This window comes from Protopterus annectens, chromosome 10.part0, assembly GCF_019279795.1.
Source record: "Protopterus annectens isolate FY-2018-M chromosome 10.part0, PAN1.0, whole genome shotgun sequence".
Lineage (NCBI taxonomy): Eukaryota > Metazoa > Chordata > Ceratodontiformes > Protopteridae > Protopterus > Protopterus annectens.
This window is the reverse complement of record NC_056744.1, coordinates 1,282,142,640-1,282,162,171: the sequence shown is the minus strand read 5'-3', so window position 1 is coordinate 1,282,162,171 and position 19,532 is coordinate 1,282,142,640.

Sequence of the window (19,532 nt, the reverse complement as noted above, 5' to 3'; positions counted from 1 at the left end):
ATTACAATAACATTTCTTAGTAAAGGAGATAGAGGTATTATGCACATTCAAGAGGAATTAATTGGATTATGTTTAATATATATATATATATATATATATATATATAATGTTAATCCACTGTTTTAGAGCTTAACTAACTCTTAAATAACTTCACTATTAAGTTAATGATTGAGGAGTGGGGCGGTCTAAAAATCCTATTAACATTTCTAAAATCACTCAAAAGTAGAGAGGCCCAGGATCAAATATCTTACTGTAAAATTCTACAAGACTTTAAAAGAAATTATCCTGAAATTCTGTACAAAATGCTGTTTGAAGTGGATGGAAAAGATATATTATCTGCTTCAATTATAACATGCAAAATAATTTTACTTCCCAAACCCGGGAAGGACCCCAAAGCCCTGCTATTTTACTTCTACTAGATAATTAATCTGTACAAAGGTATTGACTACCAGATTCAAGAAAAGTATATATTATACAGTTAAATATAAACTGCAAGGCTTTGTTAAAAACAGAATGAGAACCTACACATGGCGCATCTTTGTTTCAATATACAGGGGATATTAGACGTGAATGAATTGTCTAGGGCAGCAACTCTTTTGCAATTTGCTTTTAGGGTTTACTTGACTGGGATGCTTGTGCCCCTATTGCTATTTTCATTGGTTGACAGGGTATTGTTGGGAATCACTCAGTTAATATAGATTATAAAATCCCACTCCAGGGCCTCATATATTCTGTCTTGCAGATTATGGAGCAGTATGGGATAACAACATAAGATGGCTGTCCATCATTTAGACGGCATCATCCAACAATTTTGAAACACTTCAATGTTATCTATCAATGTGCAAAAGCCATAAAAGAACAACAATCAGAAATGAAAGGTATACAACTCTTTGGACTGCCATACTTCTTGTTTGTGAGTGACAGTGAGAAATGTATTACAGCTTTACACAGGATCATAAATACACTTCACATCTGGCCACTGTCTGCCAGGCAGTGCTAGATGATGTACAGCTTTCAAAGTTGTAAAGCACTTCAAGCTTCAACATTTTTCTGTAACTAGAAGTACATCAGGGCAGTTAATGTTCCATGATCAAGTCACTGATCCTAACTCACTTGACATGTTTTCTTAAGAATCCATGTTTCCATGTTTGCCAAGATTCACCTCTCAAGCTTTGTTTCTCTGCTGTCAAGGTGAATTTCTTGACATCCGTGTTACAAACACATAAGAAGATGGTAATAGGTGGAGAGCCAATCATAATCTTTTATATTTTGCTTAAGATTAAGGTGATTCAGAAAGTAATTTTTTTAGCCAATTTTTGCTCTTTATCTAGTACCTTCCATATATTGTGCAGGCTCAAAAAGCAATACTACATTACCTTTGGAATACTAGATATCTTCAGATCAGAAAAGAAATAATATCAATCAAAGAAAAAGAAGTGTTATGTTTCTCTAACCTGATGATTTATTTGAGAGCAGCTGGTGACTGACAAATATTATGCACTTCCATTTTTTTATTTTCACCTTATATTGCAGTTTGTTTTATTTGAATTTTTTCTTCTTATTTAAAATTTCCTATATTTCCTCTCAGCCAATGTTAACAGCAGCTCTATGCTTTCTCCAATATGGAACTTTCTGTTTGTAAACTTCGTCCAAAGTGTTATTTTGGTTTCAGTACCTTCTTTGCCTTCCAAAACTCTACTCAGTCTCAAAATTCCTCTTTTCACTTTGGGCCAGATTCACGAAGGCTTGCACAGAGTCTAGTACTAGAGTAAGACTCCATGCAGCCAACATGTCTGCCGAGCGATCCAGGAACAGCCAGCAGGGGTGTGCAAGAGAGCTCCTAAAACGACTCTTGCACGGACAGGGTTAGTTTATGCAAATTACCTCATTTGCTGCTGAAAGCTATGCAAATGAGGTAAATTTGCGATCCAGGAAACACTAACCTGTCCGAGCAAGAGTAGTGTTATTTGTAGAAATGTACTCGGTTGGCAACTGAGTACCATTCTGCAAATAGCAAAACAGAGCCATGACAGCTCCAAATAAAGGATGCATCCAGTTGAGGAAGCATGCCAATGGACAAATATACGGCCATTGGCATTTTTTTCCATTGCAAAATAAAAAAATATATATTTTTCCTCGATCTCCGATGTTTAAGCATAGCACAGCGCTGCGCAAATGTGCTGCACTCTAAAAAACAGAAAAACAAAAAATAAAAGCCACAAATAGGGATTTTATTCAAAATATTCATTTGCCATGCAAGTGAATGGCAGGCTGAAGACAACATGGCTACTGAGTAGAGGCTGCTAAGGGGAGAAGCTCAGTCTAAGAAATGTAACCAAGCATTAGTAGGCAATCCTATGCAAATGAGGATAAGGATAGTGAATCCCAATTTTTCCTGCTATGTGAACCATGTCCCCAAGAGTAGGATAAGGGGAGTAACAGAGTAGAAGATGGGTGACATCATGAGGGGGTATGTATCAAAAAGACTGTAAGCTGATTGGAGCAGAGTGGCATGTGTTTGCTGTGAGTTACTCAGGACTAAAAGAGGTGTGTCTACAGTTGTCCAAACTGAAATCCAAAAACTGAAGGTGTAAGCCTTGGCTATCACTGAAGTTTCTTGCAAAGCTGCTTACACTGTGTGCGTGCGTGTAAACCCGTCTAAGCCTGTGTGCATGGGTGTGCGCCCGTGTAAGCCTGTGTTAGGCCGTCTAAGCATGTATACACAAATGTGCACCCGCCTAAGCCTGTGTAAGCTTGTGTAAGCCTGTGTGGGCGTGTGTGCGCTCATGTGCGCGTGTTTGTGCTTGTTTGTGCGGCACTGCCCCCTGTGGAAACAGAAAGGTAAAAGGAAGGAAAAGAAGTAGTAGGAAGTTAACCAAGGAGAACTAGCAGAGCTGCCAGGTGAAATCAATCAGAATCAGTCAATTACACAGGCAGTACAGTAGCCCAGCACCTAAAACTCTGCAAACAACATTCCCCCATGTTTTTCTCAGAAACACTGCAGTCAACAAAGAGAAGTGAAAACTTAAAAAGCTTAAACTGAGAAATAAAAATGTTAGGGGCTGTCATTGCTGTTATAAGGCAACATGTGCAAGAGGTTGAGGGTGGTGCCATTGCGAATGCTGCTGAGCAACCCACAGTGAGGAGACGGAGAAGAGTGTACAGACCCAGGGTAACCTACCAGGGGCTACATGAGCTGGAGACAGTGGAGCACTATAGAGTGGACAGAGAGCTCCTGCAGCAAATTGTTGAGCTGTGCAGGCCACGCCTCACACACAGAACCAACAGAGGGGAACCCTTCCCAGTGGAAACTAAGGTATGTGTTAGCCTAAGAATACTAGCAACAGGTACATTCCAGAGACCAACTGGTGATATGATGGGGATTTCACAGGCATCAGCATCAAGGGTACTGCACCAGTTCCTGAATGTCATGTCAGCACATGTCGGTGATCATGTATATTTCCCCAATTCCCATGAGGTATTGGCCAGCAATATGCGTCTCTTCCAGCAAATAGCAGAATACCCTGAGGTAGTGGGTGCAATTGACTGCACGCACATACACATCAAAGCATCAGCTGGTGAGCGGGGTAGGGCCTACATCAACCGCAAGAGCTTCCATGCCATCAACTGCCAGGTTGTGTGCTTTGCCCAGGGCATAATACTGAATGTGTGTGCTGGCTGCCCTGGAAGCTACCGCGATTCCCATATCTGGAATCTGTCACAGCTTTACCAGACATTTGCAAATGGGGACATCCCTGACGGTCACCTAGTGGGGGATGCTGGATAAGCACTGGAGCCGTGGCTGATGACACCCATCAGAAATGCACACACACCTGAACAAGAACTCCATAATGAGGCACACGTACAAACACGAAATGTAATCGAGCATGTGTTTGGGATGCTCAAGTCACGGTTCCAGTGCCTGGTCACATCTGGTGGAGCCTTGCAGTACTCACCAACTACATGTACCCAAATTGTCATGGTATGTGCCATGCTACACAATATGATCCTGCGAAAACAGCTGCAGCAGGAACAGCATGGGGCAGGGCCAAACAGCCCCCCACCATTGCCAAGGCCTGCACAGGCACAGCATGACTCGGAGGAGGAACAACCTGAGCCTGCCCCAGTAGGCAGAAGGAGGCGTGCCCAGTATGCCTTGTCCTTGGCAAAGAGGCAACGCATAGCACATACACTGGCTCAGTAGGAACCCTGGAAATGATACCTCTCTCTGACTCGCACATAAAATAAAAGGGATGCCTAACTTGACACTACCTGTTTCCAAACATGTATAGGGAGTGTAATATGTGCATCCGACAGAGGCAGCCCTGCAGCACTACCTGAGGTATGATTGTCATGTTTTAAGCAATATAAAGCAGTGCTAAGCAGCTTTTACCAATATCTAGTATATGTAAACAAAATTGCTCATGCAATGTTGGCCAAGGTTGGGCAAAGTTAAGCAAAGTCAGTTAAACATGCTCATATCTGCTTTACTGTTCCTTAAGCAGTCTGGTCTGGCCAGCATGAAAATAAAAAGCAGTGACAGGGCTTAAACCCAGGATACTGTGCACTATAGTCACAGTACTGAACCACTAAGCCATGATAGCATTACAGTGGCACAGACACAGCAGGACAATTGTACACTAATGCAAACACAAAGCAATGCTGTATCATGCCCCTAATGAGGCAAATGGGTAACATCATCCACACACCTATGCAGACAGAGAAAATCAGGCCAGGCATTGTGATGTGGGTTGTGTAGGCTATGAAGTCGCAAGCTAATATATGTGACAATGGATGCTAAGATCTGTAGTACAGTAGTATGCCTCAAGCCAGTATGATAGACAACAGTACAGACTGTAATGGTGTCCTGTACATAGCAGTGCAGGCACAGCAAATTTGTATAAGTGTCAGGTGAAACCCACTTCCTATGTACACCCACATTGATTTATGTTTGTATATAAGAGGGTAGTGGTTAGGATGATACAGTTCTGAGGAAGTCTACATAGAGTAGATGAAAGCGCTTAACTCTGATGTGTGCTTTGGATTTCAGCTTGTTTTATTTTCAATAAACGTATTTTGTTCAACAAGAAGTGTTCGGTGCTGCTACTACTGACTGAGAGCGGATATTGGTGTTATTCTATATTGTCGACCGTTCCAGGTGCTGTTTATTTTCTGAGTTGGGGGAGGAGATGGATTCCTTGGACGAATTGCCTTCCATTTTTTCGGCTAGGAGAGACGACATACACAAATTGCAGTCTGAAATGGCAATAATTAAGGGAGAACTTACCCGGTTGATTGAACTCATCAGTCAACCTGATTCAAATGATTCGAATGGTTTGAATGAACGGAGAGTGATGTCACCACGTATGCCATGTAGATGTGAAGGAAGTGATTTTCCACCCAACGGCCAGGGCGAAGGCGTGGGACGAATTGAACGAGCTTCTTATGGATCCATTAAGTCTAATCTTGAAGGGGCAGAACAACTCCTTAATGATGCAGGAAATGGATCGGAGCAAGACTACAATATTTCGGGCGCAAAACCTAAATGAGTGGCGCCAAAAGGAACGTACGCTATGGCAGGACAGTCGATGCATAGAGGTACTGTACACCATCCGGTTACACAGAATAATAACAGTAAACATAAACGCTATGATTTTAGCAGTTTTTTAGTGTCTAATTTTGAATTTAATGGGAAAACCAAGAATGTTAGTCCGATGAAAGAAATAGGTAACAACTCTCAGGAGAACAGAACTTTGAAAGAGTACATTTATGAGTTTGGCAAGAAACTCAAAATACTCAAAAGTATTCATTTGGACAATATGTACCTAAAAAAGTGTTTGGACACTAATATAGTACCCATGGGACTCAGATTTTTTTAAATATCCCATGGGAATTGTAATGGATGAAGAAAATATAAATAAATGCACAAATATGTTTAATAATTTTGGTTTTACTTTTATGAAATACATTATTTCTTGTAATGACAAGAAAATTTGTGTATTAATGTCAGAACTTGAAAAGTTGGATGGTATTATTACTAATGATCTTCTATTTGATGAATGTGAAATGTCCTTTAATGCACAATATACCTGGGTTGAAAATCAAATCAGTAAACAATATGATAGGAAATGTAAGAAAATGAGAAGGGATGTACAACAGTATGAGAGAGGTGAGGCATATAGATGGGGAAGATATACCTATGAACCCAACAGGAAGGACAATGGTCTGGATCATCAGGATTTCAACTATAACAGGTATAATAAAGGAAGTAAAGGAAGTAAAGGAAGGTTTGAGGATGCTTCTGATTTTTTAGGGGGCAACAAAAGTTGGCAGGTCCAAAACAGGGGACAGTTCAGAGTTCAGGGCAAGTGGCAAGAAAATCATTGGGAAAGGACACCGGACTACAGGAGAAGAAACAATTAGACAATAAAATGGGAATAATAAAACATAATGACACACATTATAGTTTAGGAGATTTTAGTATTTTTAATTATTATACACATAATAATAATTATACGCAAACTGAATTGAATGAGGATTTTTTTAAATTATTATCTAAAGGAATGAAATATGTTCCTAATGACAATATGAATATAGTAGACTATATAGTTGATTTTAAAAAGTACTTAAGAAAACTTAATTTAGCCTTTTTTTTGAAGGGAGAAATACTATTCAACTGAATAAATTTAAGAAAAGAAGTACTTTTACACCCCCAATGAATCACACGTTAGCCACATTTGAGAAGGTTGTTATAGATGAGATATATGAGAATAAAAGGAAAAAACTATTTAAAAATAAGTTTAATTTACAATATAGTGAATTTAAACTTTTAAAACAAATTCAGGCCAACAAGAATATAAGAATAATGAAACCTGACAAAGGTGGGGGGGGGGGGTGGTGATATATGATACTGTTGAATATGTAAATAAAATTAATAGTATTTTGTTTAATTCAGGAAATTATGAAGTGTCATCCATTAATGAAGTAAATATAGGGTACTACAAAATTTATTTATTTTTGGAAGAACTATTGTTAGATGAAAGGATTGATTCAGATATGTATAATTACTTGAAGGATGAAAATCTCATTATTAGCACTATAGTGGGTATACCTAAAGTGCATAAGGATTTAAATGATCCCCCCTTCCGGCCTATTATTTCCAGTAATAGATCAAAAACTTTTTCTTTTGGTAAAGTGATAGATAGTTGGTTGAAACCCACCTACAATAAAATTAAGCATATAGTTAAGGATTCCTGGGACTTCTTGGGAAGGTTGGTCCCAACTTTAGTTACCAAGGATATGTTTTTGGTAACAGTTGACATAGTAGATCTTTTTTCAAGCATACCCCAGGAAGAAGGGCTTAGTAGATTTAATAATAGTATAGAAAAATTTAGTGGACTAAAGTGGGATGAAATACGCTTGATTATGGAATTTATGGAAACAGTCCTGTCTTACAATTACATTCTATTTGAAGGAGAGTACTATAGGCAATGTAAAGGGGTAGCTATGGGGGCAGCATGTGCCCCCGTTTTTGCTAATTTGTTTTTATTGGATTGGGAAACAGAATATATTTTCCAATCTGAATGGAATGACAACATACTGTGTTACCTAAGATTTTTGGATGATGTGTTTCTAATATGGAAGGGGGAAGAGAATAGACTCAACGAGTTTAAAATGTACTTGAATACTAGGAGTGAGTATCTAAAATTTACATTCAGTGTAGACCAGAGGTCCATATCTTATTTGGACACTCGTATTACAGTAGAGAATGGGAGATTTAAATCAAACATATATAGAAAGGACACCTTTAGTAATGCATATTTGGAATACTCTAGCTGCCATCCTAGTCATCAGAAAAGGAGCATAATTAAAGGTCAGTGCATAAGGGCAGCTAGAATGACATCTGATTTCTCTGATATGGTACTCAAAATGGATATTATAGGGAATATGTTTAAGGCAAGGGGTTACCCCATGGGAATGATAGCAGACATAAAAGAGTATGTGAAAAAAGAATGGGGGAATAAATATAAACCCATATTGGGAACAGGGATAGACCATACACAGGAGATGAATGTGACAAATAAGGATACGGTCATTAATGAATTCACTAGGGCATGTATTTTGCAATATGCCCCCCAAGTGGGAGATATTAAGAAAATAATAGAAAACAACTGGAATATACTGAAAACTGATGACAGTGTATATAAGAAGGTGGGGGGGGCACCCAAGTTTGTATCTAAGAATGGATGCAATTTGAAAATGAGACTAGAAAAGAAAACTATGGACAGTAATTATGGACACAATTTCATAGGTACCACAAAATGTGGGAGCTGTAACCAATGTGGGTCAATTATTCGGGTACCTTATTTAATTCTGGAGGACAAAAATAAAACAGAGGTTAGATTCCGAAAAGGCAATTGCAGAACCTCTTACCTAGTTTATTTGGCTAAGTGTACCAAATGCCCTTGTTTTTATGTGGGGAAGATGGAGAGATGTCTTAGAAATAAAATTTATGATCATTTATACAAAATAAGAAAAAAGGATACTAATAATGCTTTATGGAGACATCTCAGTGGTAACACACATTGTGATTCCTTTCATTTTGGCATTTTAGAATGTATAAAAGCAAATCCAAGAGGGGGAAGTATGAAATATAAACCTGGAGAGGAAGAAACTAGGTAGCAAATCAAACTAAATGCCTCTACATTTCCTGGACTTAATGAAACAGTCTCCATTAAACCCATTCTGGAAAATAGAGGGTAGCCAAGAGAGAGGTGGAGATTTACAAAAGTTTAGTTAAAGCAAGGATGTATTTTATTGTGGCATGTGTGTCAATATTATAAATGTCAATATTATAAATATTTTTTGGTATATCCATTTTTATGTGGTAAGCAACTGTTTTTAACAAGTGTGGGAAGTTTGAATGAACATTCTTTGTTCTTTTTTTCTTTTTTCTATATATGTAAGGCAATTGACAAGGAAATGAAGCACTGAGCACTTTAAATTTTCACAACTAATTATGTTTTAATTGTTTTATATAATTGATGAAACTAATTGATTTATGTTTGTATATAAGAGGGTAGTGGTTAGGATGATACAGTTCTGAGGAAGTCTACATAGAGTAGATGAAAGCGCTTAACTCTGATGTGTGCTTTGGATTTCAGCTTGTTTTATTTTCAATAAACGTATTTTGTTCAACAAGAAGTGTTCGGTGCTGCTACTACTGACTGAGAGCGGATATTGGTGTTATCCTATATGTACACCCACAGTAACAATCCGGTGTGCCACGGGTAGAAATGTACAAAGAATAGCTGTCCCCCCTGTATGTAGAAATTATGATAGGTCTATGCAAAGTGTCTCATGGAAGCCCTGCAGGCACAGCATGATCCCTGTTGATCTATGACACAAAGGTGAGCCCTGCTGTAAAAATACACCTTGATTTACCATACACATATAGTATAAATGTGTATAATGTGCGTGCTCACACACTCCAACAAATGTAGTGGATTTCATTCAGCATCACATTGAAAGGTCATACTGGGCATGCTCACACACTTAGGATAAATACGGATGTGATAATAAGGGATCTATGGACAAATGTGTATTGTCATCTCTACTTCCAGAAACACATTCACAAAGTGGTCTGAAAATCCTGCTATCTATTCACACAAACTGCCAAGGTCTGTTCATGTAGGTCAAAGGAGGTTGCCACTACTCAGCAGTCATCAGACCTGTCAGAGAGTACCACAACATGCTTGCGATGAATCTGACTAGGCACATTCAGCAGCTAGAAAGACCAAATGAAGTACCTTAACAAGAGGATTACTGGCCTCAAATAGTTGCCCCATGCAACAAGAATGAATGTATCCCAAGCTGTACTCTGTTGCATACTGTCTACGCAGGAGATCTCTGCCCAACAGACAGGTCCATGTCATGGTTACACTCAGATCTGTTCTGAGTTACAGCTCAATGGCACTAAATGTACAGAGCCAACTGATATTGGCAACATCCTGGCAGATAGGATCAGTGTTAACTTTACCCCCCTCTCACCCATGAAAGAGCACATGTCTATAATGGAAGACTGCAAAGTTGCTGTCATCACGGCTGCACAGGTAAAAAACAGTCTCTGAAGCCAGTATCACAGCAGCCATGGGACTAGATAACTTCCCAGGCTGTGTAGTATCTACTTCCTTGAAGTAAACATTAACGTGGAAGTTCTGTGGCTACTGAAGTTTCCAGAGGACTGCAAACTAGGAGCCATCATTGTTAACACTAAAGATGTGGACATCCAACAAAAGGGCCTCACTGAGACAGATGGCTGTTGTCCAAGCCATGGGCTGTAGCTCAATGCCAAAAGGTGCATTATCATCACCTTTGTTAAAATCTCTGTGGCCAAGAACTACAACATAGGTGGTAGTATACCTCACACTGTAAGTGTGACAAGAGACCCTGGGTCACAGGTGGACAGTGGATACAACTGTGAAAAGCACATTCCCGCAGTGGTCAGGAAACCCTCTTATGTGGCATACCTCATCACAAAATGTGTCTCATGCAGAATAAAAGAGGACATTGTTCCCCTCTACTCACCACTCACTAGAACTATAAAAGAGTACAACACCACTGCTGCTATGTACCTCACAAGACAACTACAACATCTGGAAAGCCAGCAGCAATACCTCGCAAAGAGTATTAGTGGCCTGAAATACATGCCATACAAAGACCATCGCAAAATGCTCCATCTGTACTCCCTTGCATATCGCCTACTCAGAGGTGTTCACTACCTAACATACAAAGCTATGTCAAACATAGAGCTGCTGGATATGATCCACATAAAACACTCACAATCACTCTGACCTTTCGACTCAAAACCACGAGTAAAATACAAAAGGAAGGGGTGTAGCCATTTACCTTAGGGATATCCACACCTTCAGGTTACTGGCACAGCATGCGGCCTTGGAGACCATGCAAGTGCAACTAACATTGGGCAAAGCTGCCCATCAGATTGTAGCCTGCTACAGATCACATACCTTGTCTCAGGAACCTCACTCAGTATTCCGGAGAACAATGGCAAATATAAAGGTCCTATCAAACACCATTATATGAGGAGATTACAACTACCCAAACATTGAGTGTGTGAATTACTTATATACAACGTCCTTTGCCCAATGTGTCCTACAGTTAAGAAACTCTAACACCCTGGAACAGCTGGTCAGCACGCCCACTACAGGTGATAACATACTGGACATGATCATCACCAACATGGGGTACCAGTTTTCCACAACAGAGATAAACCCCTCGCTGGGAATATCAGATCATGAAGTACTCACACTGGACATCCACATCCCGCCCCCACACCCAGTCAATGAAACCACTGTGAAGACATTTGCAAAAGCAAACTGCACACTTCCCAAGACCAAAGTGGAAAGTTCCAAAGACCTCTTGCTATAGGATAATGGTATGCAATCTGCAGAAACATTTACAAGTGCATCCTATGAGCATCTACAGGGATGCATGGAATGAGATATCACAAATAAAACCAAGATGCACTCCTCCAAAAATAGGACAACAAGCAGGTGTTTGTTGTCCATAAATAAGCTAGACAAGAGAAGGAGGAAATGAACACATGATAGATCCAACTTCACTAAAGGAAAGGTATCACTGATCATTATCAGGAAGAAACAATGATCACTCAAAAAATAATCCAAGGACAGTTTCTGAAGACAAAAAGCCAAGGAATGTAAGAATAACAACCACAAAGCCTTTGGTAGCTATACCAGACATGTAGGTGTCAACTTCCAATTATGCTGTCAGCTACTGAAAAAGGAATGAAATACACCACACCAACTTTCATTGCCCACATCCAGGGGGACAAGTTCAGTGTAAACCCCCCCCATCACCCCCAAAAGTGAATGTGTCCATCACAGAAGGATGCAGAGACCCAGACATCATGGATATGCAGGTAAAGACAGCCCTCACCAAAGCTAAGAACATAGCATCAGTGTGACTGTATGTTGTCCCAGGCTGCGTCTTACACTAGGCCCATAAGGAACTACACACTCACCTACATTCACTGTCCAGACTCAACCGTACCACAGGCTATGTACCCAAAGAATGGCATACACAAACAGTCATCCAGCTCCACAAAGGGTGTGTCAAAACAGAACCTGGAAACCATTGCCCAATATGTCTACTCAGCCGGGTCTACAGAGCTATTGAGCCAGTTGTCATGGAACCCATACACTGAGACATTGGAGATCTCCAGACACTGCACTCTACACAACTTTGCCTTGTTAAAGGCAGAGCCTGCCTCCCAAACCTAGTTGAGTTATTTAAAATAGTTACCATGATAATAGATGGAGGTGAAAGTAGTCCACACAGCCCACCTGGACCTCACTAAGGCCTTAATATACCATTCCCCACTCTGTCATCATGGACAAGTGTACCAGCTTGAACATTAACAGCTATGTCACAGGATGGGTGACCAAGTGGCTCACAGATCAAACACACATGTTCATAGTTGCAGGTGCAATGTCCGACTCTAAGCCAGTCACAAATGGCATCACACAGGTCTTGGTCCTGGGACCCCACCTGTTCAGTAGATACTGCTCAGAGGTACAGGGAAGCACGGCAGGTGTATGACTGAAGAGATTTGCAGATGAATGGTAACTGTGGTCCATAATTGACTGTATAGCTGACACAGACATCCTCCAGAAGTGTCTTACAGAGACAGATACCTGGTGTCAAAACAATGCCCTCAAGCTGAATGGCAAAGAATGCATAGTCATCCCCTTTGGGTAAAACAAAGTGCACACAAATTACCATATAGGTGGTAATCCAGCATGTATGGAGAAATTCATTATGGCCCTGGGGACACAGGTAGATAGTAAACTCACCTTTGATGATCACATGCCCAAAGTGTTTAGACATTCCTTCAATGTAGCCCATCTAATGTCACCTAATGTAACCCACTTCGTATAGTCTGATGATGTCACCATCCTACAAATATACCTGTGGAAAAGATAATTTCCAGTAATGTGTATAGCGCATCGTGTTAATGTGTACTCCTGTAGTATCATGAAGTAGTTAGGTAGGGGATTGAATCCTGCACAGGACAACTGTGTGTGTTTATGTGTGGTTTCCTTGGGAAGGAGCAACCTTTTAGGAGAGTAGTAAGAGACCTCAAAAGTGGTAAACTAACCTTTGTCAAGTCTGACAATGTCACCATCCTACAAATATACCTGTTGAAAAGAGAACTCCCAGTAATGTGTATAGCGTGTCGTGTTAATGTGTACTCCTGTAGTATCATTAAGTAATTAGGAAGGGGTTTGAATCTTGCACTGGACAGCTGTGTTTGTGTGTGTTTCCTTGGGAAAGAGCAACATTTTAGGAGAGTAGTAAGAGACCTCAAAAGCGGTAAACTAACCTTTGTCAAGTCTGATGATGTCACCATCCTACAAATACACCTGTGGAAACAAGAACTCCCAATAATGTGCATAGTGCGTCATGTTAATGCGTACTCCTCTAGTATCATGAAGTAGTTAGGTAGGGGTTTGAATCCTGCACTTGGTGAGTGTGTGTGCTGTATGTTTGTGACACTGTTGGTCAATGTGTTGGGGGTTTTGGTTTTACCACTGTATGACATATCAGTATGCATTGCACATGTGAGCTAGCTGTGTGGCAAATACATATCCGTATATGTTACCTCAATGAATGCATGTGTGGGAACCCTGCTTTCTCCAAGAACACAGCTGTCATCCTTGCCAGACTGTGCTGCTGCTTCCCAGACCTTAGGTCACATCTGTATGCTTGTGACAAGCCCAGCCACTGCAGTGATCCCTGGCCTAGGTCATCTGTGTCACACGAAGTCATTACGGTTCCTATTGGAATGTGTGAGTGAGGGTCTATGGCCAAAGTATATGTCAGACCTGTTCAAACGCAGCAAAGTCTGTCAATGATGACTATTCATAACAGGTGTAGAACAACCTATGTGGATATGCATGCAGACCCCTCATTGCTTATGTGATCCACCAAGGGATTCCAGAATACCTTTGGAAATGTGATTAACAAAGGAGAGATGACATAACACTTGGTTGCATGTACACATCGGCACCTGTTCATCATGTTGGTGGCTACTACCTATGTGGGGATAATATGTTCCGTAAAGGTGGATGACTATGCTTAGTTTGGCTTATAGCTTTACAGCATGGGTTTGACAACAGGCATCTGTCTGTATGATAGCCTTGTGGAGGATGTGTGTGTCATCTGGAGAATGCATTATAGGCCACAGTATGCATAACCAGACATGGACGGACATATCCCTACTGTGATTGCTTGTACCTAAGAGAGCTATATGCCAAACAGGAGTGGTCTCAGTAATGGGTGCAGGTAAATACCAGTGGTTACTGGCATTGTATAGTACCTGAAGGACCCAAATGTTACTGTGTGTCCTAGATCTGTGTGTCGGTGGTCAAGACATCATCTAATGATTGGTTATGGTCAGGCTGTTGAAGTGATGTATACTACCAGAATGCAAAACAATGACAGATAGTAACAGTATCACCCACAGCACAGTGTCAAACCATGTCATACACACATGTGCAGTCAGGTTCCGGAATGTGTGTAGTACAATGCATACTGGCCACCAATAGAAACTATGGAGTGTTACTGTGTAATACAGAGCATGTCACCCTGGCCATGTGTCCACTATGCACGTACATGCAGACAGTGCACCTCCACCATGTTCACAACTGTACACCTGCAAATCTGTGCTACACACATCCCACACATACTGTTCACTCTCTAACACATGCTGCCAATACTGCACACATCAGCCAAGTGGCATGTGGCCGGACAATGCACAATTGGAACCAACACTGGTGTAAACAACACTACAATGACAATCATAGCTTTAATGCATCATGCCTGCTCAGCTACACCTTCAAGCATATCATTAGACCCTACTGCAGACAACATGCTAACATTGCTATACTGCTATATAGACACACTGTGCATTAGCACCATGGTAGCCTGTTCCTGCATCGATGTTACAGATGTCAGGAGGTGGCACAGGTTTCATCATATGCACAGGGTGTGTTGTTGGTTTGCCAGAGGCCTACAGTGAGCCATCCAATTGACATGTGTGTGTGTGTGTGTGTGTGTGTGTGTGTGTGTGTGTGTGTGTGTGTGTGTGTGTGTGTGTGTGAGGGGCAAGAATACTGGAATGGGCCAATGTTGTTGTAATGTGTGTGGCTATGTGTTAGCCCTAGGTGTCTGGAGTATGTGTGTGTCTGCATGCACACAGTTTCACCATGTGGCTGCCATATACAGGTATTTGTGGGACAGCCACAGACTGTACCTGCGAGGCTTTACAGATCACCATCTCTGGCCATGGATATGGTACCTGTACCTGGTAGGGGTGCTACTGACACTATAGGGTACTAAGCCAGACTGGGTACTATCCCCAGAGGTGAATGGATATACACTGGACACAGGTCCCTGCTGGGACTGTCCAGAGCCACGTGCACGTGGTCTTCTAGGACATTCTATGGACAGCCCACCCCCAACATTGCTGGAGCTGGTACTGGCACTACAGGAGTGGCTGTGACTTGAGGGACGTCCGCGGTGACTGACAGCTGTTGATGTTTCTGGCATATGTCCACGTCGACGTCTCAACCGTACCGCACTGTCCTGACACATGGACATGACATTGCGGAGGATATCTAATGTCTCTCCCCAACGTCTATCAGTGACCTCAGTGCAATGACAGATGGCACCTGCTATGTCACGGATACTGTCAATGACGGAGGTGTTATGTGCCTTCTGTGCCCTTAGTCCCTGTCTGGTGTAGCATTCCATATGTGCCTGTGCCTCCATGACAGCCTGGAACATGCGTGATATTGTCAGACTTGTGGCACGTCTGCCAGTGGCATGATGAGCAGCAGTGCTCCTACGAGAACCCCTGGACATCTGCCTATGTGGTACCCTTCCAGACATCTGTTTATGGCTGCTGTGTTGGGATGCATGTGCCATGGATACCACACTGTCCTGGCCAATGCCAACTGTATGCTGTCCCTCAGCTATGGGCATTGGTGATGGATGTATTGGCAGTATGATTGATGACTGTATGCATGGATGGGGTGGACAGTTGTGTACTGTCGATTGGTGGCCCAACGACAGACCCTGGCAAACACGCCTGTGCCTCATCACATCTGTCTTCATTATCACTATGTGGTTCAGTGACATCAGTTTCCCTGCTGCAGTGAACCAGCCCTAACACAGCACCTGTGGAAGGAAGACAGAAAACACACTTTACGACTTGTACATGTTGTCGGCACACATGCACACATGCACACATGAACACATGAACACATGAACACATGCACACATGAACACATGCACACATGCACACATGAACACATGAACACATGTATACATGCACACATGCACGCATGAACACATGCACACATGCACACATGCACACATGCACACATGAACACATGCACACAAATACACTCCTCAATACAGCAGATACCCACACACACCACCAGCAATCCAAAACATACTCAATAGTGGTTGAAGGTGGGTTACAGTATCACAAGGCAAACAGTCATATCACACGTGTCAGCATGCAGAAAATTTGTTGCTCAAGACCATACAGTGTGAGTGCAGACAGCCCTTGTTAATAACAGTATACATGTGTGTTGTTGTTCAGTGATTGGCCTCACCCTGGAACACAATGTGTACATGGACACAACATTGCTGTGCAAGTACTAAACAGTCTGCAATGTCCTGTGCACCATCACTCACAGGTATACATACCATGGCTGGATGTGTATCTGTGTGTCACATAGATATCCATTTCTGATTACAGTGTCTGTGTCTGTAGCAGATAATTGTGGACACAGGTTTAGCACATGCATGCTATGTATACACACAGGATGAGTGCTGCATGTATACGTGATGGAATGCCATTGCTCAACATGGCCATTGTACAGTGGTTATGGTGAGTGTAGGACATATTGTGGACATGCCAGTGCCAGCCATGACATGGCATGCTACAACACGACTGCAACATTAAACATCACACATATCCAATGTGTGTCATGTGACCTATACACTCAATAGCATTACAAGACATATATGAGTCACTTTGTACAAATGGTGATTGCTATGCATATTGTGTATAAGTGCATATGTTTGCACACACACAACATTAAGGTGCATGGCAATGACTGCTATGTGTAGTACTGTGGTCACTGTAACTGGATGGGGTGTAGTACCATGAACCATCATCATCATGCATCATGTGGTCACTCAAGGCTACTAATGTATGCCAAACTGCCACCTAACATGCTGTACCTGAACTGCAGTACCGTGGCTACATTCACAATTACACAGCCACTTGTTACATAGGTTTGTAAGGTGCCCAATAGGGAGCATTGCCTAACATGAATGTGTTATGTGTTGAAGAGTGTCGCACAGCCCCATGATAGGCCTCTACCCCTCAGGTATATTATGTGTGCTGTGTGGATGACATGTGGGATACTAAAGTGTGACCTTACAACGGGTGTCTGGATACGCCATGTGTAGCATGTTAAGGTGTACTGCGTATGACAAAGTTGTGTATGTTGTGTACATGTGTATCAACTATGCCTATCCAATGTCCAGTACTGTGTTACCACAATTGTGTGTGATGCGCTGTGTATTGCATGTGATTGAGGCAGCTACTGACATTACTGAAATGTGCATAGTCCCACAGCAAACATGCACAGCATGCATTATGCATAGGTGTGTTACGTGTACATGGCCTACACCTTACCTATGACATGCACATTTCATTAGCAATATTAAATTTATAACACACTCACCAGCATCGACCAGCTGCCTTGCTGTCACACCAGAGAGACCTACAAGAATATGAGACAGTTTGTCAGTGGCCACAACTGTGGCATTGCTACTGTGAGTTTGCTAAAGTACAGTAGTATAACAGTCGACAGTCACAGGTGAACAGATTATATTCCAAATATCAGTATTGCACAACACTAGGCAGCAAAACTGCTAAACACACAGTACACATCTCACATATGCATAATCTACCAATACAGGTAACAGTAGTCTACAGATAGGGCATGTTACCTGCATGCTCCATGTCAACATGCTGGGTGGCTCCGGCCTGCATGATGACACATGTATGTTGCTGTTCCTGTTGCTGGCCAGGAGCCACCATGCTTATGAGCAGCTCCTCCACTCTGGTGAGGGGGGGGATGAATGGCTACCCCACCACCTGTGGCAAGCTGTTGTCTACGGATATCAGACACACGCCGCCGGACATGTCTAATTAAAACACTACAGTAATGGCGTACCTGCACATATGTCCGATTATGCATGCCTATGTCATTTACCCGACGAACAAGATCTTGCCACAGTGCAGTCCGCTCATGCTGGTCCTGGCTGGTTCTTGAGAACAGCAGGGTGTAGTGCTGCACCAGGCTGCTGTGTATTTCCTGTTCCTCTGCAGCTGTATAACACGGGTTGCGTTGGTGGGCCATGCCCCTGGAAGACAATTAAACAATATGTGTGAGCAAGCCATGTGGCACACTTAACATTCTAAAGTACAGATATCAATTAACTGCCACATATAGCATCCAATTGGCTGTCAGAGGATACACACGTTCAATACCACATATTAGTGCTCAGGCCACAACTGGCTGACAGTGCCTGACATGCTCTATATATCAAACCATGTTCTGCACAGCAGCAAAGAGAAGACAGTATGTAAGACTATACACCAGTACATGGCACATTGTATGTGACACAATGCACCACCTAGCCACAGGAGGTATATATCAAGCTACTGCATAAAGAAAGATGTCATCCATTGCAATGAATGTAAAGTACAGTTACAGTATTACCAGTATACCACCCAGTCATTGATGCCAAACCCCTGCCAAACATATGTGCACAGTTGTTAATATAGGTGGCATACTGCTGTACTAGACTATACATGTTGCTAGATACACACATATACCCTGTAACACACATATGATTGAGGGCATGGTACAGGCATAATTACACACACATCAGACATACATACAACACACAAATGTATGCCAACCCATATGAGCTTTACCTGTGTACCATACAGTACTGTGTGTCACTACTTACAAAACCTTATGCCTGAGGTATGTAATCTGTGAGGACTACAGGGAACACACAAAACAGTGTTTCCAAGCAATGTGAACATACACCATACTGTTCTGTTTAGGTCTACAGCTTCAGATAGTACTACAGTTCATATGGGAGTTGGATTCACCAGCAGTATCACTCACTAAGCATACATGTATTGCTTTAGCCTACAATGGGACACCACAGTTGACAACAAGGGACTACGTCACACCGTATGCCATGCTACTTTTTCTGCCTAGCAATAGCATACACATCTTTTGCTGGGATCACAGCTAGGACACAAACTACCATGACAGAAACAATTTCACACTAAGCTATCACACCTTTACAGACCTTGCACACATTCA